Raw genomic sequence first — 14,356 nt, forward strand, 5'->3', positions numbered from 1 at the left:
TTAGTAATAATAGTATAACTAACAACTACCTTCAGCAGACTATTCCTGGCTACTCACTCTGTGATTATTCTCCAAAGGGACTGTTATGTATAGACAGGTAATGGCGTGACATCTAATACAGCATATACATTTCACAATATAAGCAAAACATACTCTCAGTAATGGAAAGTCGGATGAGACACTAAAAATCAGTAATGGCTTCAGAACGGATCCATATCCATGGATATCATTGCATCAGAGATCACTGTGCGGCACTCAGAGGTTTGTTTACAGAGCATAAGTGCCCATTTACTCTTACTGGGCAGATCTTTGTAATAGTAATTTCTGCACAACTAAGTACATATAGTTTATTGATGGAGGTTGGGAAAAGGTCGAAGGAATTTTGGGTAGATATTTGTTAATTTTAATGCTGATTGGTTGATGGTGATGTCTGTTGAAGTATAAGTGTTAGGTGAAGTAGTCATCGGTTGAAGTAGGTCTTGATCGATAGATGAAGACTTTGGTTTAAGTAGTTATTGACTGGTAGATGACATTTGTTGAACAATAGCAAGTGAGTGTGTGTGACCCTAGTTTTACGCCGCACTCACAGTTATTCAAGCAATATGGTGGTTGTTTGTAAATTGATCATGTCTTTGCAGGCAGTCCAGTCATCAACAGCATGAGTATCACTCCACGCATATGGGATACAATGACATGCATCAACCAAGTCAGTGAGTTTGACCCATGGTTGAACAAAAGAAATTAGCTGGTTCCTTCATTTGTTGAAGCTCATTATGCCTTGTTGGTGATAACATTGGTTGAAGATCATTACAAGATGTTGGCTTGTTGGTGATAACATTGTTTGAAGAAGATGTTGGCTTGTTGGTGATAACATTGGTTGAAGAAGATGTTGGCCTGTTGGTTATAACATTGGTTGAAGTAGATGTGGGCTTGTTGGTTATAACATTGGTTGAAGAAGATGTTGGCTTGTTGGTGATAACACTGGTTGAAGAAGATGTTGGCTTGTTGGTGATAACATTGGTTGAAGAAGATGTGGGCTTGTTGGTTATAACATAGGTTGAAGTAGATGTTGGCTTGTTGGTTATAACATTGGTTGAAGAAGATGTGGGCTTGTTGGTGATAACATAGGTTGAAGTAGATGTTGGCTTGTTGGTTATAACATTGGTTGAAGAAGATGTGGGCTTGTTGGTGACAACACTGACTGAAGTACATCTTGGTTGGATGGTAAAGACCTTGATGGAAGTAGATCTTGCCTGGTTTGTAATCACGTTTGTTGTTCAAGACAGCCAAATTGATCAAGTGGTCAGATGAGTGAGTCACTTTCACTCTATGCCTCAGTCAGCAATATTCCATAATGCTCAAAGAGTTTTAAGTGACTTATTTTCTTAATTCTTTAAAATAACTACCATTTATACAAGGGACATTTCACCTTTTTGTCTACATCTTTTTACTTCAATTCTAAAATGGTAATTTTACTACTTCAGGTATCACAATGTTTTCCATACTGGTATACAGTGTTGCATCTAGAGTGCGTATTTGCATATCTGGCGCGTATTTATATTTTCATACTCAAATTTACAAACATAACGTGTCAGAACCTACACAGATTTGAAAATATATACACATTATTACTTATATATCGCGTAATAACCAGTATAGTTTAGTTATATAAATTCACTTACCAGTCATTTGCACTGTTCATTTGAGGACAGTCATGACATGATCCCAATGAGGTTGGGTCGGAGTGTTCTACAAGCAACTCTCCTCCCTCAGTTTTCATCATGAGAGTGGTTCCCCTTTGATTTGGGGTGACCCTAAATCCATACAGGATTATAACTGAACTTTGATTCTTGTTTCCCTAAGAAAATGTTTTTAGATATTTCCTTCAGAAATGTATTTGAAATAATTGTAATCATTGTTATTCAGGGAATCTGAAACATTTTAGATAAGTATTTTCAGTTTCATCTATAATGTTATTTGGTTAATCTCACTTACATAACACAAGGCTTGATGACGCATGATTATTGATGAATTATTACTTTTTCACCTGACCACATTATAAGTTAATACTTATGTTGATTTATATGATGTAACATATTGCTCAATAACAAGCACCTGTCAGACATAGAAAAACATCAAATATTGCATGGCATGTTGCCAGCAGAGTCAAAGAGTGCAAGCATTTCTTTTGTTATCTCAGGATTTTACCTAGATACGATTAAATTACATCTAAAAATTAGTCTGAGAGTTTTGTCAACCCTCAGCAGTCTCCTAGCAGTGTTTAGTATACTCCAAAGAGAAAATGTCAGCTGAAACATTTCAATATAAAGGAGAATTTGTATGACTACAGATGCAGGGCCTCAATAAATTGCTTACTCAGCAGGTCTAGTCTGCATGACATTCCCAGCTCCACATTATTTTCCCTACTCCATGCAATGCTAAATCTCTAAATGAAACAAGTCTAGATTTCCTCTGTTTCAGGTCTCCCAAGGACTTCTTTTCAATTAAAATGGGTTTATTTGTTACAATCAGAATTGCATATATTCAGAGACTAAGCATTAGTCTGTTAGAAGGTCTTCTGTCATTGCTTACCGCTAAACACAATTCCTCAAAACTGACAATGAAACATTAGTTCACTGAGCACTCTCAGGGAATGAAAATGTTTGAAGCAACAGCTGTTCTTTCAGAGTGAGTGAATTTAGTTTTACATAGCTTTTAGCAATATTCCTGCAATATGATGGTGGGAGATGCAACAAATGGCCTTCACACATTGTACCATGTGGGGATTCAAACCTAGGTCTTCAGTGGTCTTTAACCACTAGGCTACCCCACCAATCCCTGTCTATTTTGAAAGGACATGCATATGAAAATATTGTGTTGGACAGGAAATTGATAAGAATGCTTGAGAATTTTGTATTTTGATCAACCTTATAGTTGATATTTGTAATTATTCATTTAGTTTCAGTGTGTCAACATTGTAAAGGTTGAAAGGTTGAATGTTAAAAGTCAGTTTTGGAATCACATTCAGATGATGGAATTGTATCTTGTGCTTAGCAACGGATTCATCAAGACTCAAGCTGCTTGGAGCTGAGTACAGAAGTTGGCCATAAGATGATCATTATTCATGAAATTTCCATATACTTACGTGTTAATTAACTGCTGCAAGAATACTTTTCATAAATTCAGAAGAAGTCATTTCATTTTGATATTTTGCAAACATCTTGGAAATTATCCTTGGGTGAATGTACATAGTTTTCTTTCATCTTTCCGTTGATTAGTTATTGAATGACACCTGGTTAAGCACCATATACATGTGTACTATCTACCCTATAAATCCTATAAACAGCCATGTTAAACCTGATTGGTGTGTCTAATATAGTTTGTTCAAGTAGTTGCAGTGTTCTTAAAAATATTTGGAAAACTGAATGGATGATAAGTGTCTGTAGCTGATATGACTCCCCAGCTGGAAGAAAGTATTGAAAGCGATTCGAGTGAAACTAAATGTAAGAAAATTATTCTTGCAAGAGTAAATTAACATGCAAGTTTCATGGGAATTTCACTAATGATAATGCATCTATGGCCAACTAGTGTATGTAGTGCACATTGTGAATTTCATAAGTGCAACTCTCTCACAACCAGTGCAACTCTCTCACTCATTCAGAAAGCCACCCATCAATTCACCCTCCCCTCTTACTCCCCCTTCCCAGACCCTCATCTACCCATTTGCTTATCCACCCTCCTATAAACTGACAACACCATCCACCGATCCACAATACTATCTACCAACACACAACACCATCCACTCAACAAAAACACCACCCATCCATCCATCCATCCATCCATCCATCCATCCATCCATCCATCCATCCATCCATCCATCCATCCATCCATCCATCCATCCATCCATCCAACAAAAACACCATCCACCCATCCATCAACAAAATGATCCATCCATCCATGTATCCATCCATCCATGTATCATCCATCCATCCATCCATCCATCCATCCACCCATCCATCCATCCACCCTCCTACTCATCCATCCATCCATCCATCCACCCATCTACCCATCTACCCATCTACCCATCCATGCATCCATCTACCAACCCACAGTACTATCTGCCAATCCTCAGCACACTGTCCACCCAGCCAAAACACCACCCATCCATCCATCAACAATACAATCCATCCATCCACCCATCCACAAAAACATCAAAATCCACACAACCAATATACCATCCACTACACCACACTACCATCCACACTATCTACTCACCCTCAGTACCACCAACCCAAAATGCCATCAGTCCATCCACAATCCCATCCACCAGTCCACAATCCCATCAACCAATCCACAAACCAACCAACACCATCACCATCCACCCATCCAAAATATCATCCACCAAACCACAAAAGCATCAACCTAAATATCATCTAACCACCCACAACACCATCCACACAAATATCATCAATCCACCTACAACTCCACCCACCCAAATATCATCTACCCACCCTTAACACCCTCCACCACCCCTTACGTCCACCCTCTGTTACTGTGTGCCCACAGTGGGGTAGTGACATAGTCTAATGGTTGTAGTGTTTGCTCATCATGCTGAGCAGCTGGGTTCTATTCCCTACATGGGTAAAATATAAGCCCATTTCCAGTGTCCCCACCATGATGTTGCTGGAATATTACTCACTCACTCACTCACTCACTCACTCACTCACTCACTCACTCACTCACTCACTCACTCACTCACTCACTCACTCACTCACTCGTTACTGTGCACCTACCCACAATACAATCCACCCACCTCCTCACCACCTGTTGTTGAGCACCTACTCACCCATTACCAGTGCTTCTCCTGGTACGCACACATGCATTTTATACGAACAAGTCTACATCCCTCTATCAATAACATAATATCAACACAACTAGGAGCAGGGAATAACAGCTGGCCACAATCAATACCTACCTGGCCACGCTTGTATATATACACTTATCACCTGGATAATTATAGAATATGGACACTGGCTGACTTGCATCATCAGGTAGGTCCTATTGTGAAAATGTTTCCACATGTTTCAACAAAAGTATCTGTGAAAATACATACTCTTATCATTTACCTTGTGTATTCAACTGCGTGATGTATAGTATTAATTATTGGACTGGCCAGTACAGTATGGTGTACTTTTCTAATACTTCAACACATTATTTCCCAATGGGATGAAGAGGGATGATGATGGTGTATCAGATGACTTGTACTGAGTCGTAAATGGGTTAGTTGATGGCGAGGCATGTATGATAGATTTATATATGTAACATCTTTATTTCTGTCATGGATAGTCGTGAAATTTGCTGACAAGTGACGAAGTACCTCAGTCCTTTGACTCTCCATGCTAAGAGTTCCTGGTTAACCATCTACATGGTGGAGAGTTATGGGAACTAAACTTTGCAAAACCAATTTAGTTCAACCTTGACCAAATGACAAGAAGACGTGTAGGGTCTGTTTGAACACACATAACTATTCGGTGTCCATGGCTTGGGGAACAAAATGTTTTAATCCAAAACATTACTGTCAGTTTCGATAAGCAAATACTGAGAGGACATCTGCATGATATTTTCATGTTTCAATAGGATACTCTTTTGTATAATGTCACCAGATTTGAAAAATGTCTTTGGTGTTTTTTTAATTTAATTCCACACCCCAATACTCCTGCTACATGACAGTGCTGTATAAATATTTAGACAGTTCAATAACTGACCTCATGGGATAGGATAACATTCATCAACCAAGTCAGTGAGTTTGACCTCCTGATCTCACCTCCTGATCTTGTTATTTGCCTCTTTCTACAGGCATTAATCACTAAAACCAGTTCTAAATGAGGGGAGAAAGTGGCAATGATGAACATTTAGAAGGATAATTTTTCTGTTGTTAAATTGTTTTGTTTGCCAATGGCACTTTCTACCATATTTATGTTTTCTGTAATAAATGATGAACTGTAATTAACATCTTGAAAATTACATTATCAACAACCACTGAATAAATTATACTTCAATCAGTGTAAACTTTGAAAATGCATGAATCTAACCTGAAACTGTCAACAGGTGAAATAAAAGTGACCTAAATTAACATTTTTAGAACATATGGTCATATGCAGAAATATTTATATATGGATATAAATACTTTATGGATCGGGAAAATCTATACATCTTGGATCATGTGGGTGTGAAAGTGACAACTGTAAGATGAAAGTGAGCTATGTAGAATACAAGGAAGAGTGCAGATGCCAAGTAAGTTACAGCTGCTGCCACCACTTGGTTGACGTTGATGTATGGAAGCAGACACAAGGAGTTAGTACTAGACCACACTGTTAGGTTTCTTACTGGGGAGTGTCTGCTGTGTAGGAGTCTCTTGTAGGGTGACTGTCTTCTATGATTGAGTGAGTGGTTTTAGTTTGACACCAATCTCATCAATATTACAGTTATATGGCAGTGGTCTGTAAATAATCAAATCTGGACCAGACAAACCAGTGATCAACATCATGAGCATCTGTCTGCACGAATGAGAACCGATGACATGTCAACCAAGGCAGCAAGCATGACCAGTCAATCCCATTTGTCATCTAGCATGGGTTACTGGATACATTCTAACCTTCATGGATCTCTTTTGTGATTGTCTCTTTTTGTGGTGATAATAATGTCGTCTGTGAGTGTCCCTTGTGGGATGATTGTCTTCTGTGAGTGTCCCTTGTGGGATGATTGTCTTCTGTGAGTGTCCCTTGTGGGATGATTGTCTTTTGTGAGTGTCCCTTGTGGGATGATTGTCTTTTGTGAGTGTCTCTTGTGGTGTGATTGTCCCATGTGACTGTTTCTTGTAGCATGATTGTGTCTGCGAGTGTCTTTTGTGTTGTGATTATCTTCTTTTTTCATGATTGTCTTCTGTGATTATCTCTTGTGGGGTGAATGTTTTCAGTGATAGTTGTTTGTGGTGTGATTGTCTTCTGTCAGTGTTTCTTGTGATATACACCCGTGAAGGTCCAAGAGTAGTATAGGCCTTCAGAGACCCATGCTTGCCATAAAAGGTGACTATGCTTGTCATAAGAGGCGACATACGGGATCGGGTGGTCAGGCTTGCTGACTTGGTGACTCACTCACTCACTTGTGACATGATTGTCATATGTGATAGTCTCTTGTGATATGATTGTCCTCTGTGATTGTCTCTTATGGGGGAACTGTCTTCAGTGAGTGGACTGTATTATGTGGGATGGTTGTCTCCTGTCTGGGGATTGTCTTCAGTGAGTGTCTCGTGTGTGGTGATTGTCCTCTTTGAACACCACCTGTGGCACACTGTCTTCTGTGAAGTGATTGTCTCCTTTTTATGTCTTCATTGAGGCCATTACTTCCTGTGAAGACATGTTTGCACATATTAGGAACATATTTCTTTTCACTTTTGGCTATATTCCACCTTTCAACCAAATCACATATCTTAGGGATGAACGATTTTAGTGTTAAATCCAGGAGAAGGTGCAAATTTAATGTTTGAGATGTTGTTTTATGTAGTTTAACAGTTTCGCAAAAATGCAATCAATATGAAAGTGAATATGATATAACATCTCTACTTGTTTTAGAGATCCATGAAGATTCAGGTTACAACTGATATTCAGCAGCCCATGATGGTCTCAGGGTGACAAACAGGATAAGGTGGTCAGGCTCGTTTACTTGGTTGACTCATGTTATTGTATCCCTGTTGTGTAGATTGATGCTCATGATGTTGATCACTGGATTGTCTGATCCAGACTCCATTATTTACACTCACCATATAGGTGGAACATTGCTGAGTGCAACAAATCAACCAACTGTTTAGAGTTTCATGATAGGGTAGAATTGGTGCACAGTACCACTGAACCTGTTCTCCATGAAAAAATGTCTCCAGTATCCTACTTGCTTTCAGCATTGTTCCAGCAATACCAAATCAGGATATACCAGATTGGACCAGATTGGACCAGCATCTCAGCCCTTTGAGTTACATGAAAAAGCTACCAGCACCTCTTGAACAATGAAAGGAAACATTTAATGAGCGTGTCCAGTAAAACAACCACAATTGTGGTTGCTAATCTGCAGGTGTCTGGACAATCTGGATTTCATGCAGTACTCTTCTCATTCAGTCAATATCATTAACTGCAGGCATCTGGAGCTCTCTCATGCTCAGCAGATTTACTGAGATAATTAGGCATGCTTGTCTGGTACACATAAATTTCATTTCTTGAGGAGTTCAGGAGCGACTGTGGACAATGAAGTTTTGGACAACTTAATCTCAGACAGACAAACTTAAAACCCAAGGATCGTCTGTCTAGAATAGAAGCATATTACAACCTCCCCATGCAAATCAGTTTTCAGTAGGTTGAATGACAGAGCTGGGACTTTAATTGATGTGTCATGGTTGCAGGGCTCCCACAATTTACACGCCATCAACACCCTTGAAACTATGTGTGCTACTGATTCAAGGCCATCCATTGATAAATGTCTTCATCAGTTTGAGTGGTCAGGGTTTTTTGTAGTCATTCAGACTATTGAAATGGATTCAGTCTCAAGGCAGAGATGAAAGACAGTGGTTTTGGGCTGGTCTAGTCTGTGGCTACTGTAGCTAGGAGACTCATCAAAGACTAGCTAACATGGATGAGTGAGTTTAGTTTTATGCCGGCCTCAGCAATATTCCAGCTACATGGTGGCAGTCTGTAAATAATTGAGTCTGGACCTCACAATCCAGTGATCAACATCAAGAGCAATGATATGCATGATTGGGAACTTGTGACACGAGCCTACCAAGTCAGTGAGGCCGACCAGTTGACCCTACTACTCATAACAAGCATGTTTTACTGTTTTTACATCCTAACCTTGACTTTCACAAGTCTGAGCTAACATGGAGAATGAAGGTACCATTAGATTATGATCCACAGAACAGTATTTGCAATAGTAAGAACCCAACCTCAAGACTTGACCATCAGAGAGACCCTGAAACAAATATACCCAATGCAGTCTATGCAAATCTAGACTGTGGCAAGTCTTGATTACCACTGTCTCTGAAAATGAAGAAAATCTCTGGGCTTTTAAATTAACATAAATGATAAACTTTTTTTCCGTAAAACATGTTCATTTCAGTGGCTAAAAGCAAGACCAATGAGGGTCTTGACTGGGTAGTCTGTATAACTGAAAACAAATAAAAATCATTTTCATGAACGGAAGGTGAGACGTATTTATAAATCTGCTCAGTGCAAATTATAGCAAAACATTTTCATCATAAAAGAGCATAGATAGATAACTGGCTCTAATAAAACCAAAAGTCGGGTGACTACTTGACATGAGTGCCCAGTTAGCAAGTTTACAAGATTAGGGATGTCCTGCTATATAGTGACAAAAGACACTTCCCTGACCAGATAGACAGAACTGAGACTTATTTTGCTGACATTTAATGTTCTCAGTCCTATGTTGTGTGCTGAGATTTGAACTTTTGGGTTTGGACTTTCTGATCCAATGTCTGATGCCTTATCCACAAGTGAGAGAGGCTGACCCTGACAAGTACCTGGCACATTAAACTCACATAATATTTCACCACAAGATATTGCTTTTAAATATTACCTTTCTAAATATGTAAGTAGGTAGGAAATTTAACTTTGGGCATGAACTCTTATGATTTTCAGTAGGTATTAAATATACTGTACATTACTAAAATCATGTTCAATGATTTGTTGGACAACTGGTTCATCGATGCATTATTCAGAGTGGTTTTGGTTTGTTTGTGGTTTTTCATTTTTCATATTTGGAAAATTAGCAGATTCCTATATCAAATAAAATCTGTGCATGAATATATACAAGAAAGCCTCAAAATGAAAATACAATCAATAGCAGCGTTCAGCCATGCTTGTTGAGGTCCATTGATTATTCACACAAAAAGATCAGATTAAGCTTGATGTTCAATCACTTTTTTCATTCTCAATTCCCTTTACAAAATAATCATCCACCTTAAGAATTTAAGCTTAATCTGCACAAAAAGTAAGTATGCTGCCAAGAAACATTTTATTTAAATAATAGTGCTCATTTGAAATTCAAACCCACAGTTTTATTGTCCATTTACAAGCATTATAGCTGACTACTTGAGCCTATTTTCTTTCAGACAAATACATTTGAAAGACCAGAAAAGCCAAGTTGTCACAAGTGTCACAAAATGCTCAGCAAAGTTGTCTCCCTTCATTTGCCAGATCCTATTATACTGAGTTCTAATCCCAGATTAAACCTGATTACCTGGGATTGTTTCTTTGACCGTGGGTTTCACTTAAGACCTGCAGCACTTCAGGCATTGGTCCTTCATCAAGTTATCATCCTGGCAACGTATCATCCATCAAAATTCACTTTTGTTGAAGATGATTTTTGGGGTATTTTTTGTGCAATGTTGCAAGAGTGCTGCTATGTGCTGGTCTGTTAATAATCAAGTCTGGGCCAGAAAATCTAGTGGACTTGAAGACAATGACTAAGGGTGTCAGTCAACTCAGTAAGCCTGACCTCTTGATCCCATTAGTCACCTGTTACAACAAGCATAGGTTGCAGAAGAGCAATTCTAATCCGAATGGGTTTGGGTGTGTTGAAGATGAGTTTTAATATTACCTGTCCTCAGATGTAGCTGGTCCTGACTGAAAAAGACCATCTCTGATCACATTTGCTGTCAGTTTTTATATTTACGGTGAAAAAAAACAAAAAAGCTTGTTCAGAATTATGACCCTCTCTTGTAGTGACTGAGTGAGTAGTATGGTTTTATGTCCCTTTTAGCAATATTCCAGAAACATCATGGCAGGGGACACCATAATTGGGCTTCATACATCGTACCCATGTGGAGAATTGAACCCAGGACTATGGCATGGTATGCAATTGCTTTAACTACAAGACTACCCCACCACCTCATGTAAATTGTTTGTGAGGATGGCCATCACTAGCTGTCAGGAGCTAAACAGAGGCCTGTGAAATTTGCATGCTGATAATTGTTCAGAAAAGCAAACCGAACCCGCTCACTGATCTAAACAGGCTGTGTATACAGTAAACCAAATTTTTAACGAACACGTTTGTAACAACCTGACAGATACAACAAATTAATATCTATACTGTAGGTTGTAAATTTTGGAGAAATTGCACACATTTAGCTACAGTTATTGCAAACTAAACTTAGTGGTCCCTTTGGAATCACAGTAACTATAGTTGCCTAATTTCCTTTCTGTGGCCAAATCATATTGATTCGAAGCATAACTGAGCCTTTTCCCAGGACTGCTGGACATTTAGGAATGTTTGAACTTGTAGTCGTGTCTTTTCTTGTCACCAAATTACTGTGAAGCCAGTACAATGTTAACTCACTCACACACTAGTCCTACAGTCAGTGAGTGAGTTGAGTTTTACTCTGCTTTTAGCAATATTCAAGCAATATCATGACAGGGTACACCAAAAATAGGTTTCATACTTTGGTTACCATGTGGGGGATTGAACTCAGGACTTCAGTGTGACTAGCAAACACTTTAACCACTGAGCTACCCCATAGGCCCCACTGTTTTCAGATTAATGTCTTAAAACTTTATAGGTCTTAATATGGGAGAACTCCACACTCAGAGTCATAAAATTAGCAGCCTAGCCATGTATTGGCTAAAATTTATCTTGCAGGGTGATAAAATAACACAAAAGGGAAATCATTACTAAATTACAGAACAGCAAAAAAACAGTGATAATTCGTTCTGGAAATCCTGAAATTGCTGCTCTCTTGAAAAGAACTACCAGCGTTTTTAAAACTAAATTTTCATTACGTTTAAATACGATCAAGTTGCTCTCTTGGGAAAACATCATGGTAGTGTTAAGAATATTGATTGTGCAAAGTAGCATCCTTGAAAGCCCTGCCAGGATTCAGGCCATGGCTTTAAATCCAAGATCCAGTCTCCTTATAATTCTTGGCATTTCAGCAAAATCCACAGGATGATTGGTTTCAGGAAACGTGACCCCGAAAGACTTTCCATTTTAAAGCTGGTCCCAATCAACTTATGCTTGTCACCAGTGGTTACTATGTGAAATGGAAGGGTTGGGGTCAAGGTCAGGGTTAGGGTTGGGGTCAGATTCAGCACCCTTGGCTGATTGCTGATTTTCCCCAATGACATAGGACGATGCTCATAGTATCAATCACTGGATTGTTTTGTCCAGTTTTAACTGATTCCCATGGTTGCATCATATTGTTTAATATTTCTAAATGCGCCATTTAACAAAATATTAAACATCTCCACCCTCAAATCCGATTGAGGCATACTGCCATGTTTAAGCATTCAAAAGTGAAATCTGATGGTAAAATAGTGTTTAATGAATCCTCCAAGGCTTTAAGACCTGGTCACAGGTGTGTTCTATCCCAACACCTCAACCTCACTGGATTACTAGCCTAGTGCCTTAGCCAGCTCGCCTTCCGCACCCCTTAATGCTAATTACATGATAAATTGCATATAATTACAAGACTTCTGAGCACAGAACCACAAGTTGCATTTATCAGTCGATACATAGAGGCTTTTGTCCATCACTCACACATTTCAGTATTGACCAGTGAATATGCAAGGTCATACACTGGTCACAGGGACCCACTCAGTGCTATCCCATGTCCACAGATTCCATCACAAGTTCTGCCTAGAAGTCCCAAGGCTACAGAGGTTGTGATTATTCTCCATATCAAATAGCTGCTTGGTGTATAATGATATTGATGGGTTGGATATAAACTGCTTTACCCATAACCCAATTATTTGTGCTGTTGATCTTGAAACAGGATCCCTCTTGATCTAACTAATGGTTTGAAGACACCAAGCTGTATTTTTTCCGCAACTATCAATGACATTTAGTGATTTAAATAACATCATTAAAGTGGTTTGGTTTGTTTTATGCATCACTCAGCAATATTCCAGCTATATGATGGCGATCTTTAGATAACCGAGTCAAGACAAGTAAATCCAGTGATCAACAGCATGAGCATCATTCTATGCAATTGTCATATGAATTCGACTGGTACTATTTGAAACGACTGGTTATAGGGTGGATAGTCAGAGGTAATAAGAAAATAACCCGAATTTCATTTTTTAGATATTTATCATTTCATTTTAAAAAATATGAAAATAAAAATGGTACTGGAGTAAGATAACTCAGAACTTTTTAAAATAATTTGTCACATGTGATTGTTGTCCCTGGTGATTACACCACAATTTCCTGTCTGATCCATAGCATAATTGAAACATCACCATAAAACATTATTTCCACTTTCATAACCAGACCTTGATGCAGAGTATTATTTTCAGCCATTGTCCATATGCACCTGCAGCTGTTATGAAACATAGGTACACACCATTTTGCAAAGTAAATAAAGCCCATACATATTGGTAGTGACTGATAGCATCTACAGACTGATCCAGCCTTCATTATTAGTACAGTTTCAATATCAAAATAAAACAAATGGGACAAAATTAAAGCTCTGATTTAATTGTGATTTAAATGTGTTGATTGTTGTTCCTGCTGATTATAATCTTTGAACAGGACAATTTCTTCACAGATCTGTAACATAACTGAAATATCATCATAAAACACTGTCTGCACATTTATGACCAGTCCTTGTTGCATAGTATTATTTCCAGTTATTGTTAACATGCCCATGTAGCCGCAATGAAATATATACAACATTTTACACAATAAAGCCCATATGTATTGGTAAGTACTGATAGCATCACAAAAATGCAATCTGCAGCAACAATAAATTAATGATAAGGATTGCATCAATATTTTAAAAGAATAAATTGCAGTAGATGTTTTATAAGCTGCTGGAAACTGGACTGTTTTCAATATTCAGTATATTTTCTGTTGCCTCTGGTGATTGTTCCAATGTCAACTACACAAAGATTATTGACAATCTAGATTATTCTTCAACAGACTTCCCCCCGTCTATCCCTTGGCATTCTTTTTTTTTAACCCTGTCATAAAGGTCAAGGTCAAGGTCAAGAAATGATTATAAACTTTTAAAGAAGTGGAATACCAACAATTTTTCATCTGCTTAATCTGTCATGGCATGATATACTGACCATTGAATCTCTGTGACAAAAGAAATCAAGTGTTCCTTAACTTTTGTTGAGAAGCATAGAAAACATAACGGAGTTGATGAAAGTGAAAATTACCTGTTGGATTCATGATATAGAAAAGATGTTATAATATTCTACTAATATCTACTCACTTGTTCCCAAGGAAACCAAGCCAAGGTTATTATAAATTATTGCAGTCTGGTTGCCAAGGAAACCAAGAAAGCATAGTC

Source organism: Haliotis asinina, chromosome 16 (assembly GCF_037392515.1).
Source record: "Haliotis asinina isolate JCU_RB_2024 chromosome 16, JCU_Hal_asi_v2, whole genome shotgun sequence".
NCBI classification, from domain to species: Eukaryota; Metazoa; Mollusca; class Gastropoda; order Lepetellida; family Haliotidae; genus Haliotis; species Haliotis asinina.